The sequence below is a fragment of the Zonotrichia leucophrys genome, chromosome 8 (genome assembly GCF_028769735.1).
Source record: "Zonotrichia leucophrys gambelii isolate GWCS_2022_RI chromosome 8, RI_Zleu_2.0, whole genome shotgun sequence".
Taxonomy (NCBI): domain Eukaryota; kingdom Metazoa; phylum Chordata; class Aves; order Passeriformes; family Passerellidae; genus Zonotrichia; species Zonotrichia leucophrys.
In genome coordinates, this window is record NC_088178.1 from 2,656,314 (window position 1) to 2,672,563 (window position 16,250).

At 42.7% G+C, this 16,250-nt stretch overlaps 1 long non-coding RNA gene across 1 annotated transcript; it reads left to right on the forward strand.

Moving 5' to 3' along the window:
• Positions 1-8,336: 8,336 nt before the first annotated feature.
• Positions 8,337-15,991, forward strand: LOC135451153 (uncharacterized). The gene is made up of 3 exons (XR_010441235.1): positions 8,337-8,470; positions 15,602-15,783; positions 15,931-15,991. It is a non-coding gene; the product is annotated as an uncharacterized LOC135451153 (long non-coding RNA).
• Positions 15,992-16,250: the final 259 nt, after the last annotated feature.

Sequence of the window (16,250 nt, forward strand, 5' to 3'; positions counted from 1 at the left end):
CCTGGGGCAGTTAGAGCAGATATTTTTGTTCTCCTGCCTTGTCAGTGGTGATGCAAAGTGCAGCCACTGCAGGCTATGTGTTGTATTCAGACTGCTGCTTTGTGGGATGCTGGATTTTCTGATTTGGTTTCTTCACTGGTACTGTGATTAAGATTTGCATGGAATTTGCTTGAGGATCATCTGTGTTCCCAAAGCAGGGATGTCATAGGCTTGTTTGAGGTCATGGAAATAAGTTACTCTCAAAAGTTCTTCACTCCCCCCAGGCTATTTATTTATAGTAACTGTAAACAAAATGTGCTGAACTTTGCTTTTTAATTGTGAAATCAGGACTAGCATATTGCTTGCTTAGCACCTGCTTGCAAAGGCAAATGCTGTTTACCTCTGCTGAGTCCCAAATTAGGATTATCAAGTGTTCAAGGGGAAGCTGATGCTCTGGGAGGCTCAGGCAGAAATGTAACCCTGCCTGGAACATTCTTTTTGAGAGCACTTGTTAAAACATGTGAGTGAGCTGTCTCCCAGCCATACACATCCCTGTTGTGCAAGCAGCTTTGGCTGCTGGTTGTTTACCCACTGCTAGATGAGGGAATCACTGCAGGTAGAAATCAAAAGTGCAGCCAAACACCTTGTCTGAGCTGCTGCTGTCCTGCCACAATTAGGTTTAATGGTAAAAGGTGTGTCCCAAATCCAGGAAAACCATTTGTGATTGGATTGGGGAATGAAGGAGGCTCCCAAGGCTCTCCAAGTGTGAGTTTGCCAGCCTGTGTGCAGAGAAGATGCTAAGCATTTTTTTTTTTTTTTGTTTTAAGATACTACTTTTTGTTTTGTTTTGTTTTATGGAGCATTGTATAAGATTGTGCTTGGGCTTGTGCAAGCCAAATCTACAGAAAATCCTTGAAACCACAATCTGCTTGGCACACTGCTTATTTTGGTAGGAGCAAGAGCAGACAGGCAGTACAAAGAAATCCATGGAAATCAGGGCTGATCCTACTGCAGACCAGAATCTCCTGCTTGCTGGAGAGAAGATGCCAGCCTGTGATCCTGAAAAGAGATGTTGAAACCATCACAAACCTCTTGTTGCTTCTGCTCTTTGTTATTTTCCTTGTGTGTCAGACAAACCTGTGGAGAAATGCTGCTCTGTCAGCTGTGCTAGAAGATGCCAAATCCTCATCTGTTAAGAATTATTCTTTAGGTAAGAATGTGAGGTTGAGTGTTTCCTGACATGATCCTCTCCTCTCCAGAGAACTTCACAAGTGGCACAGATGAGATGTGAAGATCAGGGTGGGCAATGGGTTTGTGCAAGGAGTGCTCCAGCAGCAGCCAGGGTTGCCTGTGGAGCCTCTGCACTCTTTGACTCCACCTCTTACTGATTTTCTTCTGTTGGATCTGAACAAAACCCTGGTAAAATGATTATTCCTCACCTCTAGGAGAACCTACTCTGTGGATGTTTCAACAGATTTGACCAGAACAACCCTCTAGTAAATTTATACTACCCTTTTGTGGAAGCAGAGATCAATTTCTGCTGATATTTCCCTCCCTCTCCAGAACAGGGAGGGGATTCTCAGCAGCCAAAGTGTGAGTTGTTATTTTAAATTTTTTTGTTTCTTAAAAGTTTCCAAGCCTGGGGAGAAATTGCAGCCCTTGATTTCAGCCATCCCAGGTGGTTTGGGTCAATTTATTTGTATAAAGTGCCACGAAGACAGAAAGTCTTCCCAGAATTTAATATGGAGTTTAATCCTGTATTGTCCTGGTATCTCTCTTGAGTTTAGCTAAATTACAATATAATTTACCAAATTGCAATGTATCACAGCAGCTTTGTGTAATCCTGTGGTGCTGCAGATACCCAGAGGTTCAGAGTGCAGATGAATTCCCAATTCTGCTGAAAACAGAAAGTATTAGTATTTGTAAAAAGTCAGAAATATTCGAAAAATGGTTTCAGCTGTTTGCAACTGGATTTGTACCTGCTTTTTTATCCTGGGTGTGAGCAGGAGGTGTGGCTTTGTACATTCCCAATCCCAGGAATGCCTCTGCTGCTCTGGATTCCACCTCTCCCACTGTGAGGAAAGGAGCAATGATGCTGCACTGAATGCAGGCAGCCCAAAAAAATGAATCTCTATTGCTAAAAGCAGAAGGATCGAGAGAATTTATGCTCTCAGATGTATGGATTTTTATTTCCCCCCCAGTTATTTCTTACCTTTGCTTGCCCTGGGGTGTGTTTGGAGCATTCTTGGTGCATTTTGAGCCCCTGTGCTCACAGAACAGGCAGAGACAACCACAGCCACCTAAACAGTGCCAGATGCAAATCCCCCGTGTCAGCTTCACATGACTTCACATCTCAATATTTGGGCTCTGATTCCAGGCTTGTGCTCCAGTTTGTTGTGTTCCTTTGGAAGCTTTGTTTTCAGTAATTAAAAAATGATGATTCCATGCAGTCACCAGCTGTGCCAGGCACAGTTCTCAGCGAGCAGAGCTCCGTGACAGATCTGTTCAGATGGCTTGGTCACATTTTTCTCTAATAACCCATCAGGAGCCAGCTTGCTTGTTATGTTTTGATAGCCTTGGTGTTCACTGCAGAGCTGAAGAAAAGCATTGTGAATGGTTCCACCATAAATTTGGTTATATTTTAACAATATTTGTATTTTATAGAGTCATAGAATCCAAGAATTTATTTGGGTTGGGTCTTAAAGACCCTCTAGTTCCACCCTGGGACATTTTCCACTATCCCAGGTTGCTCCAAGCCCCATCCAGCCTGGCCTTGGGCACTTCCAGGGATCCAGGGGCAGCCACAGCTTCTCTGGGCACCCTGTGCCAGGGCCTGCCCACCCTCACAGTGCAGAAAATCTTCCCAATATCCCATCTAAACCTGCTCTCTGTCACTTTAAACTTCTATCCCCTTGTCCTGTCACTGCGTGCCCTTGCAAAAAGTACCTCCCCCTCTTTCTTGCAGACTCCCTTCTGCATTTTTATAGCCTTGAGTTCTGTTAAATTATGTGTTATTCTAAAAACTACTTCCTCATGCTTAATTTAAACCTCTCACCTGATCATTGCACAAGTCACTTTCTCATGTAGCTTATAGAAGTAATGATATTCAAATTTCTTATGTGTTTTCTGTTCTGCTTATAACTTCATGAATTAATATCCTCTCATTTTTTTTATTATTCACATTTATTTTAAGCTGTACAGTTTTAGGTAATTTCACCTACTTTCCTGAGGAAATCCCTGCATGACTTCAGTGCAGTGACTTTTCATATACCCATGGACAGCTGGATGGCCAAAGCTGAATGCTCTTGTTGGTTGTTTTTGTAGGTTTTTTCCCCAACATCCTGCTGTTAGCATTTACCAACCTTCAGTTCCAGTGACTAGATATTTTTTGGTGCAAAAACTAGCATTAAATCACATATTTATATATATACATATTTAAAAAATATTAAGTGCTCAGAAAGATCCCACTCCACTCTATCTGACAAAACAAGAAGCAGATTTGGACAACACTTTCTAATTGCCCACGTGAACAGTATAAAAACATTTCTGAGAACACTTGGTACAAGGGGCCTGTTTGGTGGCAGTTTTCTCTGAAACAGCAATCACAGTGTACTCTTGGATTTTTAATATTACCCTGTCTCAGTCCTGAGAATTTTATTGTTTACTTGAGCAATTTGAAGGGAATTGGAGATGAAGTCCTCAGCTCCTTGATGTTGTCCCTTGAAATGCAGCCTCCTTGTTTGTCATCTATTCAATTCTCCTTGCCATTATTTTTATTTATATGTAAAGAGAAAAGACATCCAGGCTGATTCTGGGAAAGAAAAGCCTTCAATAGATTTTTTCCTGCAGCATGAACAGAACTAATTTGACAGCAATTACAGCAGCAGGGCTCTGAGGACAAGGACTGAGTGAGTCTATCCTTTCACACAGCATCATTTCACTCTGAATGGCAAAACAACAATGGCCAGGATGCCTTGGGAAGGCAGACCTAGAACTGAGGCTGGACAGAGCTAAAGTAGAGATTTATTAGGTATTTATTAGATCTACCTTGGGCTGCACAACAGCCTAACCAGGGCTACACCCAAGATGAACCCAAAAATGGATCACTGGTCATAGGGTCTCTCACCTTTATAATTTCTGCTCCATTTGCACATTGGAGTTCATTGTCCAATTACAGCTTTAGCCCATGCAGTCCCATCCTGCTTGTTTTTCTCTCTCCAGCCCACGTTGTTTGTGCTCTTGGGCCTGAGATTTGGATCATTTGTCCTTGATCCCCAGCTAGAGAAGGAATTGCTTTGTCTCCCATCCCTTCACCATCCCCTGATATGAAGCCCAGACCCACACACTAAAGCAGCACAGAACCTGAAAAACATAAAACCCAAAACCTGAGGCATCAGCCAGAGCCAAACACTGCCCAGAGCCAGGAGTTCTCTGGAGGATGACACAGCCCTGCTAGCTGAGGAATTGCCTTTTTTGCAGCTTTGTACAAAGCTGCCAGAGAGCCATGAGGGGATGTGGGTGGATGACAGGCTGAGCAGCTCGAGGTGCCACAGGTATTGTCCCAGAGGGAGCATCCCAGAAACAGCCTGGGGAGGAGACCTCATTGTGGCCTTCCAGAACTTTCTTCCCTGTGAGGCTGCCCCTGGATCCCTGGAAGTGTCCAAGGCCAGGCTGGATGGGGATTGGAGCAACCTGGGGTAGTGGAAGGCGTCCTGCCCATGGCAGGGAGTGGGATTAGATGTTAAGATCCCTCCCAACCCATACATTTCCATCTCTGAGTACTTTAAATCTCACTCATCTCTAACCTCCCATGCTTCTTTTCAAGGCAAGAGTTTATATAAAAGCTACCCTGTCATATTCATAGTAAAGGATTATATTATTAAAATAATAATAATAATAACAACAAAATAATTATTAAAATATTCATAGCAAAGCAATTATGGAAGGCGAGAGCTTGATTTGGATGTTTAAGATGTCTCATAAAATCCCAAGAATTCTCTAAATAGAATTTAAACTGAAAGCTTACGAAGCCATGAATTCTCAGCTCCTATTTTCACTGTTAAAATTGTATAACTAAAGCCAGATCCAGCAAAAAAAAAAGGATTCTTTTAATGGGAGGAGCATAATTTTAGCACAGCTGCCACAGAAACACACAGGGCCAAGCTCTGCCCACAGTTGCCTCTGGAGATAGCTGGGTTTAATGCATTTGCAGGAGCCATGTGGAGAAAATCTCTGGCATGCTGTTACTAATTTCATTTGTGGAAGATGAGATAAATATTAATGAATATAAACACCTATTAAATGTAGACTCACCAGTTAAATAACTGTGCTGACTGAATTAATGTGCTTTGTAGTCAGGAATGTTCTGCTGGAATGATGCTTTCTGAAAAGGCAATTTCTGTGAGTTTATAATTTGGTTAATGCTACCTAAAAAACCTGCTGTTGAAGCTGGGAGCCTGCAGACATTTTTTTCTTCACATCAAGGTCATTTCCATGCCTTTTTGCTGCTCCTCACTGCTTCTTTGGCAGCACTGATCAAAGTATCTGAGGGGTGCCTGATGAGCAGCCTTTCATTATTTCATCCAGGAGCAGATTTTGGACCCAGAACACTGCATGGCTTCCCAAAGCAGCTGCTGCAGTTCTGGTGAGGAACAGGACTAAATAACTGAGCTTTGGAGGATCTAGAAATTAGCTGACAGGAATAAAATAAGGTGCAGCTAATTCGTGCTGCCTCCCCATGGCTCCAGCTTAAAAAGATTTAAAAATACTGAAAAGTGTCAAAATAATCAGAATCTATTATGCAACAGTAGGAAATACTGAAGCTGTTCTTTAAATAGCCAGTGACACAGAAGATTTTTGTGTGCTTTCCTGGGGGTTACTGTTCCTTTTGAAATCCTAAAAGAGGTTGCTGGTTTTTTTCCTTAGTCTTTCACAGAAGTGGGAACTAAAAGCTACAAATCTACACAAATTGTATGTAAATATATAAATTCTGTGTTACTATGCATCCTATAGTGAAGAATAGGCACCATGTAATATGCAGTTATAGAAAACTGTAGTAATTTTAACAAATTCATAATCAGGAAGAGTCATTTTATGTAGTAGTGGATGTATGGTGCTCATTTATTTATTAAGTATACCAGGAGGATAGGGAAAATTGAGGAGGAGAATTTTGCTGGGGGCTGTGTCCATCATAAAAGAGGATTATAGGTGCTTTTATATATATTTTATTTTATATTTTATATTTATATTTATATTATATATATGTGCTTTTATATATATTTTATTTTATTTATATATATTTTATTTATATATATTTTAATATATATTTTTATATATTTTATTTTATTTATATATATATATATTTTATTATATAAAAGAGGATTTAGGTGCTCAGGAGGGTGAGATGCTTCACTCACCTTGCTGTCCACAGTCAGGACTTGAACCTAATGCTGTAAAAACACTGGGGTGCTTCTAATTGAGCTCAATTTGAATTATGACCTCTTTGGCAACTCTTGCATTTCACTTGGCTTTGCTTTTGAACTGATGCAGGTTTGTTTGGAGGTTTTTCTCCCTCCCTGGAGCTGGATAAATTTGCCATATAACATTTCATGATAGATGGAGTGTTGGGCTGTTGGGAATGAGCTTTTTGTGACACTGACCTAAAGGTGCCACTATTCAGTGAATAAAAACACTTCCCCTTTGTAACCCTGGGCTTGCTTTATTCTCTAAACCTGCAGGAAAAATGCATTTTGCTTCATCATGGTCCATTAATGTAAGAAATACTTGTTCTGACTGTGACAACCCTTCCTTTCAGTGGTCTTGCTAATCACAACAAACGAGGTCAGCATTTCCCTTGGTCCTCCTCAGGCTGTTAATGTCCATGTGGGATAATCTTGGGGACACGAAGAACTATCAAAAAATGTCAGGAAGGCCAAAATGGTTATTTTTCATAGTTGTCATTGTTAGAAAGTTCAAGAGAAAGAAGTGCTGAGTAGCACTGCTGGTGATAATGACAAATAGTGAGGGCTTTGCTTGGAATAGAGGGGAAAAAAATTACATTCAAGAGGGCTCTTGGGAAATCAGGCTGCCTGGGTGGCAGGAATTTCAATAAAGAGCTTTGAAGTGATTTCAGAATAATTTGTGGTGCTTTCTGATAAATTTGGGTGGATAGGTGAGGAACCTGACTGCTCTAAAACTCGCTCAGTACCTGGCTCTAATAGGAAAAAAAGGGAACCTGGGTAATTACAGATCAGTTTAATTTTCACTTGCAGGAGGACAAAAAAACTGAAAAAAGGCACAGGTCTGGAAGGTGCTGGGCAGGTAAAACCATGGGGTTGTTTTGGGGAAGGGCTGGTGTGAAAAGTCCCTCTCCAGGCTCCTTGTTAACCCCTTTTAGGTACTGGAAGGCTGCTATAAGGAAAATTAAATGGGTATTTTCAGGTCCTTTAATTCAGTTTGAGATGGTGAATAGAAAATGTTGTTTCCTATATTTGTGAGCAAACTAGTACAAATTTGAGAATCTATAGGCTAGTGTGATGCCTTAAGGAGCTGGAACAAAGGCTAGATGGAGTTAAGAGGAATAAAGTGGATATTTATTCAAGTGCCTTCACTTCATTTATATATTTATATATAAATATTAATTTATATTTACAGATTTATATCTATATAATATATAAGTAATATATATTTTCTTTATATGTAATATATTATAATTTTAGATATATTCTATATTATATTTATAGTATATTTTAAAATCCATATTTTCACTTTATTTATATCTATTTATCTCTATATTTATATAATATATAGAAATAATATATTTTATTTACATATTATATATTATGATTTTATATATATTATATTGGTATATTTATACTATATTTTAAAATTTATATTTCAACTTTATATATTTTACATATTTATATATTTATATATTGATATATTTATATAATTATATATTTATATATTTTACAAATTTATATATTTATATTTTAAAATTTTATATATAATTATATATGTATATATTTATCTAATATATAAATATACAGTATGAATTTTAATATATTTATATAAATTTTATATATTTTTATGTTTATTTATATTATATATATATAGTGCCTTCAAAGGCCACACCCTGGCAGTACCAGAGCCACTGGCTCTGGTTGTGGCTCTGCCCAGATGGCTCCAAGATGGGAGCAAAAGAGGTCACAAGATCTCACATTTTTATAAGTTTTAATTCATTTGCATGTAGAAGTTAACTGTCCAATTAACAGCTTCAAATTACAAAGTTTCATCCTCCTTGCTTGCTTTCCCACCCTCCTCTTTTCACATTGTTTATGCTCTGGGCCTGAAGTTTGAAGAGATTGTCTTTGAGTCTCCAGCTGGAATAGGATTGTTTTGTCTTCACCACCCTGTGAAAAGATCCCAGTAATACTGAATATAAAGCTCAAAGCTGCACACCAAAGCAGAATACAAAAATGTAAAACCTAAGGTAGGTTTCCTTATAAAGGCAAGTTTCCTCCTAAAGGTAAGTTTCCTCCTAAAGGTAGGTTTTCTCCTAAAACCTAAGTAAATGTTTTGAGCTTTGATAACTTGAGAAATGGTGATGGAAAGCTCTCAGTGAGTGTGAGATGCTGGGTTTAGAGGGAGCAGCCCAGCAGGATCAGCTGCTGCTGCTGCTGCTGGGTCACAAGCTGAACACGAGTCGACAAACTGAGCCCATTGTGCAAAGGCAAACACCACGCTGGGTGTGAGCTGCCCTGCAGACAGCAAAACACACACGCTGCTGGCTCCTCCTGTTGCTCTCAGCCAAAATTCCCCATTTTGGGGCTGTTGTCCTGAGGAGACCCTGCACAGTGCCCTGATCCCAGTCCCTCCTGGGCCAGAGCAGAGCTGCTCACTGCTGCCTTGTGCCTGGCTGCAGCCTGGCACAGAAAAGCTGCTTCCTTATCTGTGAAAAAATGCATGTGTTTTATGATTGGCTTTTTGCAAATATTCAAATGAATATTATATGTGTTGTGTTAGAAAGTGATGCTGCATTAATTCTCTTAAGTAGTGTGTTAAATATAGTTTTAAGTTATAAAAAATGTTAAAATAGAAATTATACTGTGTAGGATACTTTTTTTCTAAAAGAAAGGACTCGCACTGAGATAGCAGCCACAGAACACCTGAATCTTTCAGAGAAAGAGAATTTATTGCTCCATTATCAGAAGAAACAAACTTCTTCCTGCCTCGAAGGCACTGTTAGGATTGACAGAATCTGATGACCAGACAGAATCCTGTATTTGAATGAAATTTATGCACCATGTATGAGGTGTATGAATATGCAACAGGTTATTGTTTTTAAGGGTTAATCCTCTGTTAACGTGGGTCCTTTTTTGGGCTTATGCTGCCCAGAAAAGGTACCCGGACTGTCCATAACTCTTTGTCTCTATTGTCTCATATTGTCCTAATCCAAATTGTCCAAATTATTATTACTCTAATTATATACTATTTTTATAACAATTTTATTCCTGTTACATTTTTAAAATTTTAAAAACAAGTGATTGGTGTTTTTCACATTATCGGAACAAGCTGACCTCTGTGGCAGGGAGAAATGATGAGGAGGACTCCATCTTATTAGAAGGTTAATTAATTACTTCATTATGCTACATTATTTTGTATTATATTACATCTAAACTGAATCTGCCAAGCACTCAATTGTACTGCACAGCATCTCGTGACTGTCAGTGACAGTCCCAGCATGCACACATGGATTCAATCGGTCACTGAATCAAAATACTCACACCAGAATCTAATTACTAATTATTTTTAGGTAAACAATCTTCTACAATGTATTTTACTTGTGAAGAAACATAGGAGCAGTAAATAAGAATTGTTTTTTCTTTCTCTGAGGTTCAGAGAATGTGAATCTCAGGAATTTCTTGGGAAGTTGTGCCTTGCTTTTCTCTGTGAAGAGAAATGTGGTGACACTTCCTCCTGCCAGCAGGGCAGGCAGAGACTGATGTGGGTGAATAAATGGGGTTTTCTTTGGGCGCTGTGCATGGTGATGCCCTGGGCCACTCAGAGGTGCTGTGACACTCTGTGACCACTCTAGTTTCTTTAGTCCATTTCTGTTCCATTTCTGTCCATCTATTTTCCCAGACAGAGAGATGCTCATGCTTAGGTGGCTGTGGAAGTCCAGTATTTTTTTTTTTCCTTGATCTCATTGCCTGTTTCTTTTGGTTTTAACCATACAGTCCCAGAGGATGACCATGTCCCCAGAACTGGATTTTTAGGGAGATGTTATTCACACAGTACCTTGTTGTGTTCTGTGGGTGTTGCCTGAAGTCCTGGGAATTGCATCCATGCTGTCTTTGCAATCAGTCTGAGCTCAGAATGGATCTGCATCAACTCCTGTTGTCTCAGGAACACCTCATTTTCCTGCTGGTGATGGAACACCCTGAAATATAACCCCCTCTCTGGGGGTCACCTTGTTTGCACACATCTGCTCATGGAAAAGGGGACTGCAGGATATGCAGAATTTGGGCAATAAATACAGATTTATGCCTTAAACCACAGTGAGGACAGGTAGGTTTTAACAAGTTGGTAGACCAGGCTTTAGAATGCTTCTGCCTTCCTCTCCTAAAGACATCCAAAGGATCTTTCCTGCCAGCAGCAGAAGGGTTGGTCTCCAATGCCCCCTACAGCAGATCCTCAGTGTTCAATTGCTCCATGAATATTTCCTGGAGAATTTTCAGGCCTTCCCCACTCATGGCTGTTTATCAGGAATTTTCTGCTGCCTGCCAGCGTGGCTCTGGGTTTTGCTGAGCTACACCGATGGAAATGTGAAAGATAAATTAACCTGCAGGTGCTTAGTCAGAGCTGGCACGTGGTTTTCCAGGCATGGCAGCCAATCCTCAGGGTCAGAGTGTCTGGATTGTGTTTGGCCAAGTGCCTGGATGGTGGCCAGTGTGAAAAATGCCAATCACTTGTTTTTAAAATTTTAAAAGTTTAATAGTAATAAAATGGTTATAAAAGTGATAATATAATTAGGGTAATAATAATTTAGATAATTTGAATTAGGACAATATGAGACAACAAATACAAAGAGTTACAGACAGTCCAGGTACCTTTTCTGGGCAGCACCAGCCCGAAAAAGGACCCACGTTAACAGAGGATTAACCCCTAAAAGCAACAGCCTGATGCATATTCATACACCTCATACATGATGCATAAATTCCATTCAAACACAGGATTCTGTCTGGGCAGTGTCAACTTCTTCTTCTGAATCCTGACAGTACCTTAGAGGCAGGAAGAAGTTAATTTCTTCTGATAAGAGGGCAGTTAATTCTTTTTCTCTGAAAGATTCAGGTGTCCTTTGGCTGCTATCTTGGTGCAAGTCCTTTCTTTAAAAAAAGTATCCTACATAGCATCGTTTCTATTTTAACAATTTTTATAACCCAAAACTATATTTAACACAGCACTTACAAGAATTAATACAGCATCACTTTCTAACATAACACATATAATATTCATTCTAATATTTGCGAAAAGCCAATAATAAAATACGCATTTTTCACAGCCAGCATCACGAGAGTGGCTAATTCCAGCAGGCACCACTTGGTTCTTGGCCTCTCCTTCTTTGCCAAACGGTGCTGGGGTCACACAGCCCATGGGGAGACCCCCACGTGTCCCTGTGCTTTGAGCAGAGGCTCAGCAGCATTCCCAGATGTTCCTCTGGCAATGCCAGGGCTGAACAAACAGCAGCAGATGGGATGGCCCCGTTGTGGTGCTGCACAGACGAGCCCAGGACAGATTTTGTGGAGCTGCTGCTCACAGTGAGCAGGTCTGAGTGATGGGGAGGAAATGAGGGAGCAGCAGGATCACTGCTGGATCCTTCTCAGCTCTGATTAGGAAGGAGCATGGGAGATGATGGCTCACCTCTGAGCTCTGTGTGCTGCTGCTGCAGAGAGGGTAAATACAGAATCAATAGCAGCTTTTAGAACACTTCTTTTTCTATTTTTTTTTTCTGAGACAGTTGCTCCCAGGGGCATTTGTTTTAGGAGAGAGTCTTTTCCCAAGAGACTTTTCTGTTATGTGATGTTTTAGCAAGAAAGGCCTTCTCTAGAGACTGTGCATGCTCTCAGGGGATTCATGTTTTGCAGAGCATTTCCTTGCATGTTTCAAAAAACCAATTTCTGTCCCCATGTATTTGAAAACACCATCTCATATCAGTCATAGCCTTCAGTCTGTGCTGTGGTGGCCTCTCTCACCTCCCAGGCTGGAGTTCTGGTGGACAGGAGTCATCCTGCTGTCTGCAGCCAGTGCCTGTGCTCAGTGCTGCCCTTGTGTCAGGAAAATTAACCCACAAACACCAGAGGTTTGTGTCCAAAAAGGAGACAGAGGAGTCCTTTTACTTTATTCCAATAAAGGGAGAGGCCATGGGGCATTCCCCTGGGGTCTCTCACATTTTTGGAGGATGCAGCCTCCTTTTGATCCCAATTTCCCAGCTGCATTTCCCTTCTCTCTTTCCCTATTGGCTGAGGGACTTGAGAGGTTCAGACTTCCCAAAATACCTGATACCAGGGATTTCCCTCTAATGTACAACCCTCCCTTTCAATTTTTAATTCTTATGGAATTTAGGGGGTTTTCCCCATTTCTGAGGTACCTGAGAGGTTCAGACTTCCCAGAATGCCTGATACCAAAGATTCCCCTCTAATTTCCAACCCTCCCTTTTAATCTTTAATTCTCATGGAATTTAGGGTTTTTTTTTCTTCCCCATTGTTTCTTTCATCTTTCAGGGTCTAATTTCACTTATCAGCAAACCTCAAGTTCATTTGCAAAAGCAAATATCTTTATCCATTCATCAATCAGTGGAATCCTCCCCATTGTTTCTTTTCTCTCCCAGTGCTGGTTTTATCTACCAGCAGACCCACAGCTTGTTTGTAAAGACAAATCCACTCTTCCTCTCACGTGGCTACAGGTACCAAAGCCCTGGGTCACCATCCTTTCTGGAAGTCTCATCCCTTGCTGCTTTAGGATGTGTCTCCAGGAATATGGCCCCAGGCTCAGGGAATGTGGAGTCAGAGGCCACAGGAGCCTCTAGAATTCCTTCTCCTCTTGGTTTCCCCACAGGAACAACTTTGCTGCCATTTGTGAGCCCAGTTCAGCCCTTAAAGGGCTTTCCCAGAGTCCCAGGGTGACAAATTCAAGGCCAAACAGGGAGCAGTGTTGTGCTGCTTCCCAGCAGTGCCACATGATGATTTCTGGAGCTGCAAGACCCCTGAAGTGCGGGGCTGTCTGAAAATCCCTGGAGTTCCCATTTCCCAGGCTGGGCATTGCTGGATTCCCAACCTGATTTAAGTAGGACAGAGAATGTGAGTGGAAAGGCACAGAAATGTCACAGAAATGGCTGGCAGGAAGTCTCATCCCTTGCTCTTTAGGACAAATCTCCAGGAATATGGCCCCAGGCTCAGGGAATGTGGAGTCAGAGGCCACAGGAGCCTCTAGAATTCCTTCTCCTCTTGGTTTCCCCACAGGAACGACTTTGCTGCCATTTGTGAGCCCAATTCAGCCCTTAGAGGGAATTTAAGGGCATTTCCCAGAGCCCCAGGGTGACAAATTCAAAGCCAAACAGGGAGCAGTGTCCTGCTGCTTCCCAGCAGTGCCAGCAGTGCCACATGATGATTTCTGGAGCTGCAAGACCCCTGAAGTGCGGGGCTGTCTGAAAATCCCTGGAGTTCCCATTTCCCAGGCTGGGCATTGCTGGATTCCCAACCTGGTTTAAAATAGGGCAGAGAATGCGAGTGGAAAGGGACAGAAATGTCACAGAAATGGCTGGCAGGGAGCTGTGTGTCCCTGCAGGGACCCGAGGTGGCTCCAAGCCATCAGCTTCACAGCCAGGACGAGCTGCTAATTTCAGTGGTGGCACTGCCCCAGCTGCCCTGCTCGGGTTTTTGTTTGTGCACAAGGGAGTCGTGTTCTGTGGGTGCCCCATCCACCACGGGGGATGTCTCTGGGAGCAGAGGGCCAGCACTAATGCCATCCTGTGTGGCTGGGAATGAATTCCCCCTTTATTCTGTGCTCCCCATCCCTGCTGGGCTGACAGGCAGGAGGAGATGCTGCCGTTTGCAGCTCCACACCCTGGTGCCTCTAATCCCGGACAAAAACCCAGTCCGTGGAGCAGCAAACACAACAAAACCTCTATTCTTAGCCTGGAAAGCCTCAAAGCTGGTTCTTTGGGGTGTGGGGAGATGAATATGCAGTTGCTGGAGCTCTCACAAAAGCCCTGAGCTGGGAGCAGACGCTCCTCTCCCATTGGATCCGTAGCCTTTTGCTGCAGCTTTTCACAGTTACATAAATATGGCCTATTTTCCCCTCCCAAATTAACATCTTGCTCGCTAAGTTTAGGATCTTGCATGCAATACAAAACAAACCTGCTTTTCCACATGCAGCTGGAAATCCTGGGTCAGCCAGGGAGAAGCTGGAAGCTGGGGGGCACCTTCATGGTGGTGACAGAGAGTGGCACTGACAGTGTCCCCTTGCAAGTCCTGGACACCACAAATCATCGAATTGCCCCTTTTTTTCCCCTCTGGGAGAGTCAGATCCCAGCCTACAAGGCTGTCAGGGTGTCTGTCCTCCTAGAGACTTGGAGTTTGGCTTGGGGCACAGAGCAGGCAGCTCCTCACTCCCCACAAGACACAGATACGGGGATTATTTTCCCCAAAGATGGTTTTTGCCCACCTTCCCCGATAGCTCTGCAGTGTATCTGCATTAAAAACAGCCCTACAGAGGATGGATGTCACTTGGAAATCTCCCAGCCCTGGGCTGTAGGAAAGCTGTGCATCCTCAGAGACTCCTGGCAGCTTTGTTAGTGGTGTCAGTAATACAGAGTGCTGCAAGACAGAGCCCCACACCCCCCTTTGCAGTGATGTGCTCCCAATTTCAGCATCCTAAAGGGATCCAGCTCCCCAGCACCACTGGGATCTCTCTGGGACGAGAAACGATGATTTTGTCATGGCACCAAACCTCAGCTCCTCGCTGCTCTTGTGGTGGGAATGAGGATGGGATATGATGTCTTGTCAGAGCTGACCTAGAACAGAGTAGATGGAGTTAAAGAATAAAGTAGGGATTTATTAAAAGGACTCAATGGATCCACCTTGGGCAGCACAAGAGCCCAGCCAGGGCTACGCCCAAGATGAACCAAAATGGTCACAAAAAATGGATCCCCAGTCACAGAGTCTCTCACTTTTATAAGTTCTGCTCCATTTGCACATTGGAGTTAATTGTCCAGTTCCAGCTTTAGCCCATGCAGTCCCATCCTTCTTGTTTTTCTCTCTTCAGCCCACATTGTTTGTGCTCTTGGGGCTGAGATTTGGATCATTTGTCCTTGGTGCCCAGCTGGAGCAGGAATTGTTTTGTCTCCCTGCTCTGTGCACAGAGCTCACCATCCCCTCATATGAAGCCCAGACCCCCACACTAAAGCAGCACAGAATTTTAAAAAATATAAAAACTCAAACCTGAGGCATCAATACCTGGTTAAAGGCCCTGAAGTGATCATCCCTTGGGCCCTGGATGTGCGGCTCCAGGCAGAGAATCCGCCCACAGCCACAGACCCACAGTGAGACCTTTTCTCTTGCAGGGCTGATGGAATGCTGAGACTTGAAATCTGTTCTGACAGCTCCTGGCAGGGTGATCTGTGAGGAGGGGCTTTCCTGGAGCTGGGTGCCAACATCCACTGAGGCCAGTGGAGCAGGCAGGGTACTGGATTTTGCTCGGTAGGACTGATCCTGTCCTCTGCTGTGGGAATGTTCATCGTTTTAGGTGAGTCTTGAAGGTGTGTGACTGAACACAGGCACCCAGAGGTGGGGATGGGGCTGGTGTGCTCCCAGGTTAACTGCTGGGCAGGGTATTGACTTGGAAATTCTGCACTTGTAATTCCATGCATCACCCATTGATTTCTATTAACAGCAGCCCTGTGGCTAGAGATCCATGTGTCTGCAAACACCAGTGGGAAGCCTTGGAGAAAAACGGGTGAGTGGGGCTTTTGGGGAGGGTACAATACCTCAAACATCTGACTTGACTTTATTTTAACCCTTCTGACCAAACTGAGCTCCCCCAGGTGAGATCTGAGAGGCAAAACATTGGAGCAGAGGAGGGGAAGGGAAAGCTGAAAAAGGCATGATGTGCAAAGCTCTCCCTTTCTCGCAGAGGATCACACTTCTAAACACTCAATGTTTTAGAGAAATAAAATCTGTGGGGTGAGGAATTGGTGCCCCTTTGGGAAGGAT